This window comes from Oryzias melastigma, linkage group LG2 (genome assembly GCF_002922805.2).
Source record: "Oryzias melastigma strain HK-1 linkage group LG2, ASM292280v2, whole genome shotgun sequence".
Lineage (NCBI taxonomy): Eukaryota > Metazoa > Chordata > Actinopteri > Beloniformes > Adrianichthyidae > Oryzias > Oryzias melastigma.
In genome coordinates this window covers 999,352-1,016,738 of record NC_050513.1, presented here as the reverse complement: position 1 = coordinate 1,016,738, position 17,387 = coordinate 999,352, and the positions used below count along the sequence as shown (strand labels likewise).

The 17,387-nt window shown below is 40.9% G+C and overlaps 1 protein-coding gene across 3 annotated transcripts in view; it reads right to left on the bottom strand.

Annotated features, from left to right (window-relative positions):
• Window positions 1-17,387, bottom strand: part of LOC112160147 (neural cell adhesion molecule 2) — a 615,672-nt gene that overhangs the window by 14,427 nt on the left and 583,858 nt on the right. The window lies entirely within an intron of this gene.

Below are 17,387 nucleotides of genomic sequence, written 5' to 3'. Positions count from 1 at the left end.
GTTTGAGACCCCTGATGTATGGTATCAAATGGTATAAAAGCTTCAATGAGGTGGCTCACGGGTCACAGCTGTGGGTCGAAACCCACAAGATTTGGTCAAGACCCTACGAGGTTTGACTTGCGACCCACAAGATTTGGTCGTGACCCACAAGATTTGAGTCGTGACCCCCAAGATTTGGTCGTGACCCACGAGATTTGGTCGTGACCCACGAGATTTGGTCGTGACCCACGAGATTTGGTCGTGACCCACGAGGATTGGTCGTGACCCACGAGATTTGAGTCGTGACCCACAAGATTTGGTCGTGACCCACGAGATTTGGTCGTGACCCACGAGATTTGGACAGAACACATGAGATTTGAGTCTCACGAGAGAATTTTGGGTTTAACTAATATTTTAGCAACATGCTAATGTTTTTGGCTAATTTGTTATCTAAGGAGGTTTTTTATGCTAATTTTGAGTTTCCCTAATATTTTAGAAACATGCTAACATTTTTGACTAATTTTTTTTATCTACTGAGGTTTTTAACAGGTTAATTCAGAGTTTAGCTTCTATTTTAGCAAAAAGCTAACACTTTTTACTAATTTAGTTTATTGAGGAATTTAGCTAATATTTAAGCAATGTGCTAGCTTTTTGGCTAATTTGGAATCTACTGAGGTTTTTTGGAATGATTTGGAGTTTAGCTCATATTTAAGCAACACACTAAATATTTTTTTCAAAATTGCATGTATTAGGAATTTTACAGCAATTGTTCAGAAATTTAGGTCAACTTCAGCGCTCTTTCATAGTTCCTTCAGGAAATTTCCAGTCTTTTAACAAATTTAACATTTTGCAAATAGCTTTTGCATTTTCAGCAAATCCTTTCAGCAATTTAAGTAAATTGCGTCACGATTTTGAGCAAAAAATTTTAGCATGTTCAGCAACTCCTTTCAGGAAAAAGCATTCACACTAGAATTATCTTAGGTATGCAGCTTTTCGTGATATTGTATTATATTTTAATAAGACACCCACAAATGAAACTGAAGAACTTAAATAGACGTCTCATAACGTTTTTAGAACTGTTACTCAATGATATCAGAAAAACCCTGGTTTCATTTTATGTGTTCTTAAGCTCTTCTTAAACCCCAAACGTTTTTCTGGACTTCGTTAAGGTCACTGAATTCCTGCAGAAGGCTGAACGTTTTCCAAACTGATCCTGGATCTACAGCTCAAATCATCTCACTCATGAAGAGGATTCTCCTCCCACACAAATCATTTTTTAAGTTTTACAGACCTGAGGATGCGGCTGCAGTTCAGTTCAGCTCACTTCTCCTGTTTCAGTTAAACCTGGGCTGTTATCGCTCACAGTAGCTGCATTAGCATCTTCTGTTTTTTTTTTCTTTCGGAATTTCCTGGATTCATGCAAAAAAGAAAGTCATGATTTTTCCCAGCCAGAGGTTGACGTATTCTCCCCTTGGAGCAGGCGGGAAAACCCGCTGGGTTCAGAGCGGCGTCCAGAACCAGTGACCCCGGGTTGAATTAATGAGAAAATGATGGCGGCGGCGCGGTAAAGTGAGGCTCCCGGTGGGCGCGGCTGAATGGAGTCGTGGCCCTAAGTGATCCTGGGGTTGAGCAAATTGAACATCCACACTGTCCAATCAGTGCTGACAGCTGGAGGTCAGAGCTCGTCAGGAATAATCAGCGGCGGCGGCGTGGATGAACCGCCCTGCTCCCGCTCTGAGTGAGAGCTGCCACTAGCTTCACCTCGCCGCCTGCACGGCCTTTTCTACACTTTCTGCCAAGAAACTTCACAAAAAAGAAGAAAAAAAAATCAACCTTTAATGGCAAATTCTGGATTTCATCCAACCAAATCCTCACTGGAGACCGGAACGCCGGAGTCATAGCGGGAATTACAAAGGTCGACTTCTGAGACGTTTTCCAGCAGATGCTGACCTGACCGGAGCAGAGGTTTGCAGTTTCACTTGTAGAAAACAACATTTGAAAACAAATTTACCAAAAATGAACTCAAATAACCAAACAAGGAGTAAAAAAAACATGAGGAATCACTTTAACACCAACGATTTGAAACAAATACGACCTTTTCCAATGCTAGAAGGTTTTTACTTTCAATGGTTCTGTCACACATAGAATATTCTTTTACATAACGGTTCCTGGCAGCTGTAGAATCACTCTAAAAGTCAACACTTATATTTGAAAACTTCAGTCATTTACAGTATTTGAACAAAATATATAGCCTTTCTTATACATCAGAACTCTACGCGGAAATAACAATCCAGACCCCCGCGAGCGCATCCTGCTCCCGCGCGCTCGTGTTTAACCCTCCCACAAGCACAAGAAACTGTCTACTTCCACGTGCGTGAGCTTCTTCCTCGTGCACGAGTGATGCATGTGCGCCAGCAGAATCTCAGTGAGCGCCACATTTTGGCATGTGCGCTCGCAGAGAGAAAAGGACTTTTGACGATTGGGGGCGGAGACAGAGGGCTGCACTGGCTTTGTTCTGATTGGTTTAAAGCATTTAAAAGAACCCACTAAATGTACTGTATGTTTTAGAACTTCTCAAAACATCTTTATTCAAGTTTCTGATGTAACTTCTCCAAGCAGGAGAAATGACATAATTTTCTGATAATCGCAGAGGATAATTATCATCCAGAGCCGGTGTTTATTATGGATTTAAAGGTAAAGATCTGGACAGAGATGATCTAAACTGATGAAGGAATAAACGCACACTTTTAATGCACAGAGACAGGACAGCTCATGCTCTGGATTAAAAAAACTCTTTATGTTGAGCAACACTCCAATGTTCTTTAATAAATGTTTTACAAAGCATGATCAGAAGTGCTCTTATTCACTTGTTTTATTTTATTTAACCATTATTTAACCAGGAAAAAACTCCATTGAGATCCACTGATCTCCTCTTCAAGGGGGTTCGGTCAAGAGGCAAAAATTACTCAGAAAAAAGAATGAGCACAAGAACAGATCAGAGTTTCTTTCAGTGCTTAACTGAGAATAAATGATTTACAAGTGAAAAGATGACACAATAAATGACCTTAAAGGAGCAAAGCTGATCATAAACGACAAAAGAACCTCCAGAGATGAAATGAAAGACGAAAACCTAAAAATGTTTGAAAGTAACGACGCAGACGAGTTACGAGTGTTAAATAAAATTCTCACAAGTTATGAAATGATAGTTAAAGATCACATGTGTCAAAGTCAAGGCCCGGGGGCCGGATCCGGCCCTCCAGGTAATTCTATCCGGCCCTCCAGATCATTTTGTTATTAATGACCCGATGTTATCTTGTGATCATTTCTAACTTGTATAATTTTGACTAAATATATTTTTATAGAGAGTAAAATATTAAAAGTTATTTAAGGATTAAGTTGATTTATTCTGGAATAATATTCCTGCCTTTTTATTATTCATGATTATGTTAAAAAGTTTTAAAGTTTTAAAAATTGGTATTCTGGACTCTTTTGGCATGTACTAAGATTTTTAGGCTATTTTGGAGTTTAGCAGTGTTTATTTCTTTGACGAAAAATTTTCATCTTCGTCTTCGTCAACGACATTATTCATCCGACGAGAACAAAATAAAAACGAAACGAAAATGCTCTTAGAAGACGACATCCAATCATAATGACTGCTGATGGAGGAGGGCGGGGGCAAATGCAGAGCGATCCAATCAGAACACAGAGCCCTGCAGCCGCGCGGGAAGACGCATGAATTGTGTCTGTGATATAGGTAGAAAATGTCTACTCCAGGTAGAAAAAGAAGAGTACATGTAGGGATAAATGTTATATTTAACGTAACCCTCAACAAGACGTTGTGTGGAGCGACATCACAGGCAAAAACACAAGAAACTGAGGCGACGTTTGCAGACAAGCCAGCCTGAAATCCGCGGAAAGGTAAAGCAGGACCTAAGCAGGACCTGGAGAAACTAGTGCATGCTTTCATCTTTAGTCGACTTGATTACTGTAACAGTGTTTTTACAGGACTACCAAAAAAATCCATCAGGAAACTGCAGCTTATTCAGAACTCTGCTGCTCGGGTTCTCACAAGGACCAAGAAAGTAGACCACATCAGTCCAGTTCTGAGGTCTTTACACTGGTTACCTGTCTGTCAGAGGATAGACTTTAAAGTTCTGTTACTGGTTTATAAAGCTTTGAATGGTTTAGCACCAAAATACATGACTGACCTCCTGACCCAGTATGTACCAGCCAGACCTCTCCGGTCATCTGGATCCGGTCTTTTATCAGTTCCTAGAGTCAGAACTAAACATGGAGAAGCTGCATTCAGCTTCTATGCTCCACAGATCTGGAACAGACTTCCAGAAAACCTTAGATCTGCTGAAACACTCAGTGTATTTAAATCCAGGTTAAAGACTCACCTGTTCTCAGTTGCATTTGATTAATATGTATTCAAAAGTTTACGTCCGCACTGTTTATCTATGCTTGTTTTAAATTAAAATCTTTTTACTTTCTTTTAATTTTACTTTAATGATTTGAATGATGATGAATGACATTTTTACTATTTCTTTTGATTGTTTCTTTTAATGTTTTATGTAAAGCACTTTGAATTGTCTCTGCCTAAACATACAAACACGATTATTTCCAGCGTATTGGGCTGAATCCGAATTCCTTCCCTGTCAGTAATTCGTTTTTGTTTTAGCATGGCGTTTGTAAAGTTATAAACCGATGTTTTAGCGTATTTCCGAGTGCTAGCAGCCCCGCTGCTTCTTCAGATCAACAAGCAGTCACCGGTTTAATCTTCAACTCCGTCACGTTACGCGACAACAGCGCCCTCTATCGGCTGGCGGTGGTACTTAACAGTACTCCACACACAAGTCAAGCACATATAACATGCTCACAGGTGCATTTATGCATTTTTACACTTGACTACCTCCTCAATACAAGTTTTTTTTTTTTTTTTATGTTCGGACATTTATATTGAGGTTGATGTTATTTACACATATTTACATGTGACCAGTACAGAATATTATGGAAATTCATGTTTTGTCCACATGTAATACGTGCAGCCAGGATCCCGGCTGCACGTATTACATGTGGACAAAATTAACACTGGAGTTTAGCTAATATTTCAGCTACATGCTAGCTGTTTTGGCTAACCTAATATTTTTTCTAGATTTTATTAGGTAAATTTGGAATTTAACTAATATTTTAGCTGGCTATCAGCTTCAGCATTTTCAGTTATCAATTTCAGCATCTTTAGTGGTGAAATTCATCTTCCAGCATTCACACTAGTATTATCACAGGTAATGATATATATCTAGATCATAATTATGTTCAAAAGTTATGTTTTTAAAGTTTTAAAAATGTAGTTTTAGTGCGTTCAATAAATGTTTGTCCTGTTCGGCCCGTGACCTGAGGTGTGATTTGTTAAAAGTGAAAACAATTAAAAGTGAGATTGTAACAAATAAAAGAAAATAGTAAAACGTAAAAGCTTAAGTTAAAAGAAGATTATTTACCATCCAAACTACAACAAACGATCAGAAAAACAAACAAAAAAATAAAAAGACCAAATAAACGCAGACGAGCAACATCCTTTTTTTAAAATTGAGGAAAATGATCACAAAAAACAAAAAATGTGCAGCAAAACGTTTTGTAAAAGGTGGAAAAATATATACAGTGTATATTTTAAATATGGGACAAAAAGCCCTAAAAGCAGAAGAAAAAAGCCCTAAAAGCAGAAGCTGAATGAGCATCAATCCGTGCAGTGACTGAGCGAAGGATTTCTCCGACTGTCGCTTCACGTTCAGGAGATCTCGGAGAACGCCAGGAAGTTTCACTAACTTCCGCCGTCTGTCTACATTTCAGGCAGAACGGCTCTCATGTCGCCGACTTTGTTCTGGCCTCGGAGGCGAGACGGCAGACGGCGGGCCTGGGAGCGATCCAGAGCGCCGCCGCTCCTGGCAAACTAATTAAAACACTCATCCGTTTTGGTACTTTTGTAAAAGCGGGATCTGAAAGCTCCGAGACTGGATCAATATTTCCTCACTGCCAAAGGCGACGGTTCTCCGTCTTACCTTTAGAAAGCTCATTTGGCTGCTGAGAGCACAGATTGGAAGGCAGTAAACAACAGCTCCCCCGGAGCACTCCCCGGGAACGCCGAAGCCTTCCCATCCACTCGCCTCTTTAGTGTCTGTGCTGCTGTAACAAAGAGCTGCAGCCTGTTTCCCAACCCGCCATAACGCCGCTGATCCACTAATGCTGCGACATAAAAGTAATAAAGTGCAGGCGTTTGCTGTTAAACCCAAAACAAGCAGAAATCCTGCTTCTATTCGCAGCGTCTGGATGGAGCTTTCATTAAAGTGGCGTTCCAGAAAAAACTCCAGAACTCCACAAACATCCAGCTTTCATCCGACGAGGATGCCGAGAGAGTTTCCTGGAGCTGCTCTGAGGAGCATCTTATGAGATTTATCTTCAGGTTTGACTCGTTTAGGAAAAGTCGGCGCCGTCACCAAGTTCAGAGGAGCGCTGGGTTGTGCGGCTTTAGCCCGGAGCAAGAAAAAAAAGAACATTTTACAGGATTTGCTGCTCTGAACTAAAGATCTGAGTCACTTTTGTCTTGTTCTGAAAAATGGAAGGTGTCCTGACCCGGTATACACGGCGGGGTTAGCACCTCACCTAACCTCACCGCACATTTGTCAGGCCTGGAAAAGAGTAAAATCAAAACTTAGGAAAATACTCATCTTTAATTAAAAAAGATCATTTGATAATATAAAACAAATATGATTATTTGAGTCTTTGACTGGTTGTGGTTCAAAAATGTTTTAAGGTCTGCCATCTTGCTAGGCTAACCACTTAATAAGTGCTTTCTTTTCAAAGCCTCTTAGCTTAAAAACTATCCTGTGAGGCTTTTGGGGGTTTGGTTGATTCTGAGTCATCACAACATTTGCCTAAAGACAGAAAAACAGCAAACAATTATTTTAATAGTCGACTAATCACCGATTATTTCTTTGATTAGTTGACTAATCAGGTCATGCATAGAGTGGATATAAAACACATCTTAACCATCATTAGCTCTGAACTAACCAAAAACGAGACACATAGCATCACCTGTAATGATGTGAATGCTGTAAGCTGAATGTGGCCGATGAAGATGCTGGTGCTGATAGCTGAAGATGCTGAAATTGATAGTCAGCTAAAATGTTACTTAAATGCCAAATTAGCCTCAAAAACTGAAAAAAGCCTAAGTTAGCCAAAACAGCTAACATGTAGCTGAAACATTAGCTAGACTCTAAATTATCCCCAAAAACTCTAATAAATGCCAAAATTTTATTTTACTGAACGTTGATTGAAGTTTTCAATTTAAAATGCCCTTCACTTGCACTTGGGCTTTTGTTAGGCATTTTATGTTACAGCCTTTTATTGTTAAGAAAGTTTATCTCAATACAATGTTACAAAATAAAGTATTTCTGATGAAAACTATTAATTTTGTCATTCTTGTTTTCATAATTAATGTAGAACTGCTAAATTCCACGAAGCACACATTTTTTTTCCTTAAAAAAAGGCCACATGTAAATTAGCGATTAATCACGAGTTAACTCTGGACAATGCGATTAATCACGATTAAAAATTTTAATCGCCTGACAGCTCTAATAAGAACACTAGACTCTAGAAAAAGCTCCTGTAATATTAAAACAATACAGCTAGTTAACACCTTTTGACTGGTTATGGTGGAGTATCTTGTTTATTTTGGCTGTGCTACGCTCACCAAAACATCTGCCATCGCGGCCATTGGCAGGATCTGCTGCCACCTCATTTATGTTGAGAATTGTTGGTCATGATTTCAGATGACGGCCGTCAGTGAGGCAGGGATCAGGTCATTAGTGAATCTGGTGGCCACAGGGCGGCTCTGATTGGTGTTAATGTCTCATGTAAAGAACCACGGTCCACCAGTCGACCTGGAGTATAGAAGAAGCAAGCCATTCTGCACCACTGGGGACGGCAGCACAGAGGAGGGGTGGCCGTCTGAAATCGGACGACTATCAGGAGGTTTTTAGGACCTTGGAGACTCCTATCAGTCAATCATGGTGCTGCTGCCTTCCTGCCACTGGGCAACCTCCAAATGTGTCCGGGTGTCCACATGCCGGACTTACTGAAAGACTTCCATTTAGGTGACATTTTGGGATGTATGACTGCCGTCTAAGGTCATCAGGCACAAGCAACAAAGTATCATGTCCTGTACTTCTATGCTTAAGGCCACAGCAGCAACCGTGCAGGTGTTCGGCTTTCACCTTTTCACCTGAAAACGGATAAAAAACATCGCTTCAAAAGTGAATATTTATTGTTTTTCTTGCATCTTTTGACCGTCAAACATCTGTTTTTCCCCAAACTCCTGATTCAAAAACACGTTTGATGAAAATACATATTTATTCTCACTATGTGTCAATAAGGTGTAAGAAAACTGCTCACAGGAAGTAAAACAAATTTTAGAAAAGTTTTCAATGTCGTATACTTCATTGCTTTTCATGCAAACTGTTGAGAAAAAAGCACATTTTCCTGTCAAATCATCCTTTAAGGAGCTCAAACGAGTGTTTTTTTTTTTCATTTCCGACTAATTTGATATCTGAAGAGATGCAGCAGCTCCAGACAAGTCGGAATAAAATGAGGAAATGAGTGACAGCTTTCATTAAAGCCGTTTTAAAACTACTGTGTGCAGCATGTCAGCTGTCATTTCAGGCTGCAGGTGACCTGAGGGGGAGTTCTGAAGCTCATTTTACACTAGAAATGAAAAGGGAACACGTCTGACGGCAGGAGGCTGAAGGTCTGGGATGTAAACCACCTGCTGGAGTTTGGGGGGAAACTGAGTAAATCTGAGGAAAAAACTTTATTTTCCTCAAAAGCTAGAGAAATGGTAAATGTTCAACATTATTTTGAATCGGTGCGGAAGAGTCGGAGTGAAATGTTCAGCAGCTGCTTTTCCCATTTCATGCTCTCTGGCTGGATGTCAGTCTGGTGGAAACATTGCTCAGAACGTGAAAGCCTCTGCGGCTGGAGCATTAATCCACAGCCCACCTGGGGCTGAAAGCAACAATATGGAAATGACAGTCTGGCATAATGCAGAGCAGAGTTCACCGACAGAACCGCGTTTGAACTGAGGACGGCGGATAACAGCGTCTAAAGTCAGCTGCTTGTCAAGACGTCTTTCTTTTCTGTTATTTAAACCTTTTGTCAAAACGAGTAGTTTCCTCTAAACATGGAACTGTAACCAAGTAGATACACTTCCATACATTAATAGCTAGAGGAATTTCTAAAGAATCATCCAATTCATCAAAAAAAACAAAAAACTGTTACTAACATTAAAAATGAATTAAAAAGAGCGGTTTACTACATATTGTAGTTGTACAAAAGTATGACAGTAAATCTCTGCATCATTCATGATAAGAATAAAAAAACTAACAAATTAATATTTTTGAATGAAAAATGTCAAAACAGATCCCTGATAAACTCCTCAATGCAAAAATAAGAACAAAAACCTTGAAGCTTCACTTTTTGCACACTGATCGCTGCAGGGATAATGCTTACGAGGTTATTTGTAAACTAACTATTTGATATAAAAATGCATATAAATCAATATAACAGCTGACCTTCTACATTTGATTGGTTGAGATCTCACGTGTCAAAGTCAAGGCCCGGGGGCCGGATCCGGCCCTCCAGGTAATTCTATCCGGCCCTCCAGATCATTTTATTTTATTGTTATTAATGACCCGATGTTATCTTATGTTTATTTGTAATTTGTATAATTTTGACAAATCATATTTCTACGTAGAGTAAAATATTGAAAGTTATTTAAGGTTTAAGTTGATTTATTCTGGAATAATATTCCTGACTTTTTTATTATTCAGAATTATGTTAAAAAGCTACAGTTTTAAAGTTTCAAAAATTGGCATTAGTCTAGCTTTTTGGACTATTTTAATATTTACTAAGATTTTTTAGGATATTTTGGAGTTCAACTAATATTTCAGCTACATGCTAGCTGTTTTGGCTGACCCAAGTTATTTTTTTTATTTTCATTTTTTTAAATGTTAATTTGGCATTTACCTAATATTTTAGCTGGCTTTAGCATTTTCAGCTCTTAACTTCAGTGATTATAGTCATCAGTTTCAGCATTTTTTAAGAGGCATGTAGGCATTACATTTGTAGAACAAATGACATGCATGATCCACTCTCTCTCATTGTTTTTTCTTAACAGGGGAGATAAACACATGGAACATTAACAAGGGCAGGAGAGTAAAAAACAAAAGTAAAGGGGGTTTTACCCAGTGCACATTAAAAAAGTCTATCAACCACTGTTATGACCAGTAAAAGAAAAGGAAAACTTAACAATTTAATTTGAACTTATTTCAACAAAATCCTAAGGTGTGTTTTGCAATTAGGCCCTCGTGCGATTGAGTTTGACCCCCTTGTTTAGGTGTAAACCTGCATTAGGTATGAAGAGATAAAAACTGTAGTAGGGGCTCATTGGTACAGCAGACAATTATCTGACTATTTAATTGATGGATCACACTTTTAACTAGATAATTTCTCAATTTTCGTACCCAAATAAGGGAGTTGAGAATATGTAGAGTATAGCATTACTGTGCAAACTGTGTTCGGATATACAGTATATGTACAGTAAATGATTATTATTTTTAGTTAGTTTCATGAATCCTTGATCAGACAGCTTTATGTTCTGTGTTCATTGTATGTTCATTCGTATAAATAGGTAAAAATGTAATTAAAATGTATTTTATTGTCAAAAAATTGCCTTTTTAGAGGCATTTTCCAGAAACTCCTGCTCTGATCAGAACCCCTTCAAACCTCACCAACGTGTTTCCTCAGAGCCGTTTTGACAGTAACTGATTTCCTCTGCAACTTTTCATGAACTTAGCCTGGATACGCAGCTCTCATTTATTCCCATTTCCCCGCTCTATTAACCCTTATCTGGCTCTGTCCGGTCACTTGTTGATATATGGGCCCATTAGTGCCATCATTTAGCGGCTTGTGATCCAACCTGAAACGCTTCGTATACATCTTTGACAACACAAACTCGTTAGACCTGACCAGTGATGGACCACCCCTCGATTGGATCCGTGAGGGAGTGGCTCATTTAACGATAAGCAGACGGGACTCATTGATCGGAACATTAGTGGGAGAAACAAGATCATTTGTGAATGGACGGAAGGTTCAACCCAGCTCCACGTTCGTGTGAAAACTTTCAGAGGAAGTTCTTAGAAAACTTGACTTTGTAAATGAATTTTTTCCAGTTTAGAGGAGCAGCTCCTTTTTTTGCCAATTTTCTCGCAGGCAATCCCAGACAGTTTAAGTGCACTCAAGGGCCAGCAAAGAGGCGAAGAAAAACCATGGGAAATGACTTAGTTAGAAGAATATGGCATTCTTAACAATCTACATCAAAAGACATCAAAGAGAAGTGGTCTACTTTGGTCTAGTAATTGGTTCCGTATGAGGCTACGACCTATTCAAGGGTAATTTTGGTGTCTCCACCTTGATCTTCGTAGTTAGTATTCATGTTCAGGACTTGAGAAAAGAACAGATTTGAATGTAGGATGAACCTTTTTACGACTTAGGTTCACCTGAATCACAGAAAGTTGTCAGATAACCTAAAAAGTCTTGTTGTGATCACATTTGACTCGCAAAATGAATCTTTTTGTTCAATACATATGGAGAGTATAGATTAATAAAACATGAAAGAGTTTCTGTTTGTGGGAGTTTCATCCATTCGGTTGAGTTAAAGTTAAAGTTCTCTTTAGGTGAGTCTGTAACCTGAGATATTATCAAGTCAACCTTCTCATTGGAAACAACACAGTCTTACATTGTATTTTATGGAAAATAACTGATCTGTTCTTAAACCATCAAATTATTTCATTTTACACCACACAGGTGTCAAATTAGCCGTTGCTATAGAAAAAAAAACAGGCTGTTGGTGTAACAGGGTGAAGTGTTTTTATACTATTTTCTGGCTTGTGTTTTATAATGCAAAGCCCCTGAATGGGCTACCTCATTGTTGCAGGATTGGACACAGGTGTGAAGCTAGGGTGCGCCCGATGGGAGACGTTTAAGGAACTGTGGAACATAGATGAAGAGGGGGCCCTAGAGCAGGTGTGGCGGGAAAAGCCAGCGCCATGGCCCTAAAGCGTGCCCGACAGGAGAAGCCAGCACCGGGGCCACTTCAGTGCCCTGGTGCTGCCCTGAAGCAGACGTAGTGGAAGAAGCCAGCATCGGGGACCTAAAGCTGGCACAGAGGGAGAAGCCGGCGCTGTGGTCCTGAAGGGGCGCGGCGAGAAAAGCCAGCATGGGGGCCCTGAAGCAAGGGCAGCGGGAGAAGCCAGCGCTGGGGTCCTGAAGCGGCTGTGGTAGAAGAAGCCAGAACCAGGGCCCTAAAGCGGGCAGAGTGGGAGAGGCCAGCGCCAGGGCCCTTAAGTGTTCGCATTAGGAGAAGCCAGCTCCGGGGCCCTAAAGCGGGGGAACCTGGAGCAATGGCAGAAGCCAGTGTCGGAGCCCTAAAGCAGGCGTGGCAAGAGAAGCCAGCACCGGGGCCCTGAAGCACACACGACAGGAGAAGCCAGCTCCGGGGCCCTCGAGCAGGTGCAGTGGGAGGAGCGGGCGCGGGAGGGCTAAGATGGGTAAGTTGGGAGAAGCCAGGACCAGGGACCAAAAGCGGGCAAAACGGGAGAAGCTGGCTTTTCTCGCCGCGCCCCTTCAGGACCTCAACGCTAGCTTCTCCTGCTGCCCTCGCTTCAGGGCCCACATGCTGGCTTTTCTCGCCGCGCCCCTTCAGGACCACAGCGCCGGCTTCTCCCGCTGTGCCAGCTTTAGGTCCCTGATGCTGGCTTCTCCCACTACGCCTGCTTCAGGGCAGCACCGGGGCACTGCAGTGGGCGTGGAGGGAGGTGCCAGTGCCAGGGCCCTGAAACGAGTGCAGTGGGAGAAGCCAGCGCCGGGGCTTATCAAGTAAAGCTGCTAGGGGTGAGGCGGTGCTGGAGGCAGAGCTGAGCCAGACGGCTGTCGGAGGGGGGAAGGGATGTTGGGTGTAGCTGTGACTCGACCCTCTTCAAGCTAAATACCCCTTTGTTGCTTTTTTACCTTGTTTTTAGGAACACAGGAGAGATTGTTTTTTTTCACCAGAGCTGTTTTCTTTTAATTTTTTTTTATTATTGCTTTTTATGTTATATTTTATAGATCCTGGTGCTTTGGTCTTACGAACTCCTGAGGTTTTTTATTTTTTTGGGAGGGTCCTGGCTCCAACAGACGGACAGGGTGGAGACTCGGCTACCCCTGTTGAAGACAATAAAGTCTTCTTTTACCCCTTTTGAAACTGTGGTCGGGGTGTCTCGTCTCCACACAAGTCCGTGTCAAAGAAACCTGCCGTTGCTAGCATTGGTAGCAACCAAAACTTTAGGATGTCGGCCTAAAACAAACAACAAAACATTTACTTGATGCAAACAGACGTGAACACAAGTATTTGATCCTTTTTCAACACAGAAATCTCTGCTTTAATCCAGGCTAAACACAACAGGAAGCTGATTGATCCATAAAACTAAGCCTCAGCGTTTGCTAACTGGCAGGACGGACTCTCCCGTGAGGAGCGCCGCCGCTACATTAGCGGTATCCACGCGGAGGGGTGGACTCTGGAGGGGCGACATTCCGACATGGGAAGGTTATTCCTCCGATTCCGATCACTTGCACAGATTGCATCCCCGTCTGGTGCTTTTACTGCTCCCTTCTACAGGCAGGTGATTCTGCGTGGCGTGGATCCACTCGCCGTCTGCAGCGCGGCGACTCAGTTTAAGAAGCTTGTCCCTCACTCTCCCTGCACGGCGTTGATAATCTGTCGTCAGATCTCCGTGGGATTATCTTTGCTCCATAAATAAATAGATGAAGACAGCAGCATCTGAGATCCCGTATGAGGAGAATTACAGCGGCGGGTAATCCAGCAGGTATTATGTTGACTTTGCTCCAGAGTATTTTCACAGAAAGCAAACGGCGGAGGGATTTGCGTGTTTACAGTTATAAAGCTCGTACTTACAGATCCTGGATTCTAATGACTGAAGGAGAAATGTTTACCTTTATCCCCAACAATAACAATAAAGCAAACAGCAGCAGAGGCTTTTGTTTTCATTACCCTGCATTAAAAATGATGACTTTCATTTGGGAAATTGACGGGTGAGTTGATTGATGTAATGGAGGGGGTCATAAAAGTGTTTGGATTCGCCAAGGTCTCTTCCAGGAAACAGGAAGAAGTTTTAGTGTCGTGGCGGCGAAGAGAAGACGTCAATATTACTTTGCCAAGTGCTGTGATGAGATTATTACGATCGGAGTCCATAGGTTTGAATCAAAGATTTTTATGGTGCGTGACTGGAGTAAACACTTAACTCGTAAAGGTAAGTCAGGGGGAAGTATGTGAAACGGAGGCATGTTGTAGAGAATTGTTATTTTTTCAACCCCCATCAAATCCTGTCCACTGCTAGTGCTGTTCACGTGATCCGTGCAGTCTGACTGTTATAAATGAGGAAATCAGACAATCAGAGTGACGTTTGTAATGCCCTCCTAGAGGCACTAGCATTTAATGGGCAAACCCCGTGTGAGGCAGTACTTGCACCTTACTGATGACTAGAGTGAAGTAAGGCAGGTAATTATATCCGGCCCTCCAGATCGTTTTATTTTATTGTTATTAATGGTCCGCTGTTGGCTTGAGCTCATTTCTAACTTGTATAAATTTGGCAAAATAACATTTTCTGGAGAGTAAAATATTGAAAGTTATTTAAGGTTATAAGTTGATTTATTCTGGAATAATATTCCTGCCTTTTTGGTATTCATAATTTTTGGACTATTTTGGCATTTGCTAAGATTTTTTAGGCTATTTTGGAGTTAAGCTAGCTGTTTTGGCTATTTTAGGCTTTTTAAAAATGTTTTTCAGGCTGTTTTGGAATTAAGGTAATGTTTCAGCTACATCTAGCTTTTGGCTAATTTAAGCTGTTTTCAGTTTTTCAGGCAATTCTGAAGTTTAGCAATTTTTTCAGTGATATGCTGGCTGTCTTGGCTACCCAAAGTTTTTCATTTTCTTTTTTTAGCTTTTAAGGGTAATTTGTAATTGAGCTAATATGCTAATATTATAGCTGGCTTCAGTTTTTTCAGCTATTTAGCTTTTCAGCTAAAGCGGGGAAAGGAGGAGAAGCCAGTGCCGGGGCCCTGAAGCGGGTGCACGGAGAGAAGCTGGTGCCCTGAAGCGGGCGCGGTGGGAGGAGCCAAGGTCGGTTTTAGGCTAATTTGGCATTTAGCTAATATTATAGCTGGCTATCAGCTTCAGCGTTTTCGGCTATCAGCACTAGCATCTGCAACGGGCAAATTCATCGTACAGCATTCACACTAGCATTATCACAGGTAATGCTATATCTCTAGTTCATAATTATGTTAAAATGTATGGTTTTAAAATTTTAAAAGTTTAGTTTTAGAGTGTTCAATAAATGTTCATCCTGTTCGGTCCGTGACATAAGGTGTGTTTTGGATTTTGGCCCCTTGTGTGATTGAGTTTGACACTCCGTGATAGATCAAAATATCTTAAAGAAATCTCCAAAGCAAGACGGTCGTCGTGGCGATGAGCGTTGAAATCAATGCTTACTTTAGCATGTGTGAAAACAGTAAGAAATTCAAGCGCTCTCCTTCACCCTTTCTAAAACATGCGGTCCCCTTATGGGCCGTTGACTAAAGCTAACATCTAAAGAAGACCGATTTGCTGAGATGATTCTTCTTCTCTGCTTCTAGAATTAAAATGATGCATCACTTCAACAGTTAGTGAAACACTGATAAAACTCATAGGTTCGTGCATCTTCACAGATCCATAGCACTCATTCAGCTGCGCCCTAAACCAAATGGTCATTAATGTGACGGTTTGGCTAAAGACGATTATTTTCTACAACATCTGAAGAACAAGACGCTGAAGTGGACATTCCAGAGGCTTTATCGGCAACAGATCCAGCCGGCAGAGGGAGAGGAAAAAGAAATTCTTATTTCTCTATTTGAAAACGAAGACGAGCGAATCGAATGGGAAATAAGGACGGCGTTGCAATCAATGAGTTTTTCATAATAAAAGGTTTTCTGCGAGCAGGAGGCGCGAAAGGTTATGCACCCTGTTACCAAGTGAAATAAGACGGAGAAAGGAGAAGGGAAGGTGTCAATTCAACACTGCAGATGCATAATACACACAGGAGGAGAGCAGCGGGCTGCTGGGAGATTGAAGGCACCTGGATCTATCTCGGGAAGAAAAACAGGCTTCCTGCGCTCGCCGTCTGGATATTAAAGCGTGAAGGGAGAGCGCTGCAGTCGGAGTGGAGCTCATAATTGGGACAGGCAGATATTTCACATTTAATAGTTTTGATTGAGCTAAATCGGCAGCAAACTCGTTTCAATCTCCAATTCCATCAGGAGCTGCGACAAAAAAAAAGATTGCTTTTAAAAGTATGATGTTTTTGCTCAGAGAAAAGGGGAAATACTCAAACCGGAGACGGCCTTCGGACTGTCACTAACTAAAGTGGGTCACAGGAGTTTGAGGATGTTCTGATGATCAATGACAAACATTCTGACTGATTTATTGCTCTACAAGCTGAAGTGTCACCTTTCATTCAACTAATTTGGATAAAATCCCAGATTTTCTTTCACTTTTGGTTCCAGCGATGTGCTGAAGCGTCCTTCATGATCCTTTTCTCATGTGTCTGAAAAACATTCTGTACTCTGACAGTTATGACAAAAGTCAACAAACCAAACAAACGGATGATTTTCTATTATATCTCATTCAAAATGAACCTAAAATCAGAGTTTAGGAGAAGAAAATCCCCTGACGGCTGCCTAAAGGTCATTATGAGTGACCTGCAATTTAATGCATTTTAATGACGGGACCAAAAAAAGCATCAAGAGGATAAAAGAGACTCAAGCAGAAAAAATGTTTTGTTTTTTTACATAAATGAATGTGTTTATTAATTATCAAAGCAGAAAAATAAAAAAAACTTCAAGCCCAGATGTGTATAAGTAACACTTCTGGCCAAACTATGCAAAATAATGTGAACAAATGCGATGACTGGCTTCCAATGAATCAGTGTTTTGATCTGGTGTCTTTCATTCTGATTTGAAGGTTTTAGAGGCTGAAATTTCAGTTAGGATTTAACGTTCCTTCTGCCACTCGAAGAGGGAGAACCAAACCTCGGCTCAAAAAGATGGAGAACGTTCACCTTCTGGATTTTTTTGGTGATTTTATTTATCACATGAAGTCTTTTAAAACAGCAAAACGGCTCCAGATCATCACACTGCTTCCACCGTGCTTGGCGATTGGCAGACACTCTTCTCTTAAAAATGTTTCATCCTTTAAGGTATTTTTTTCA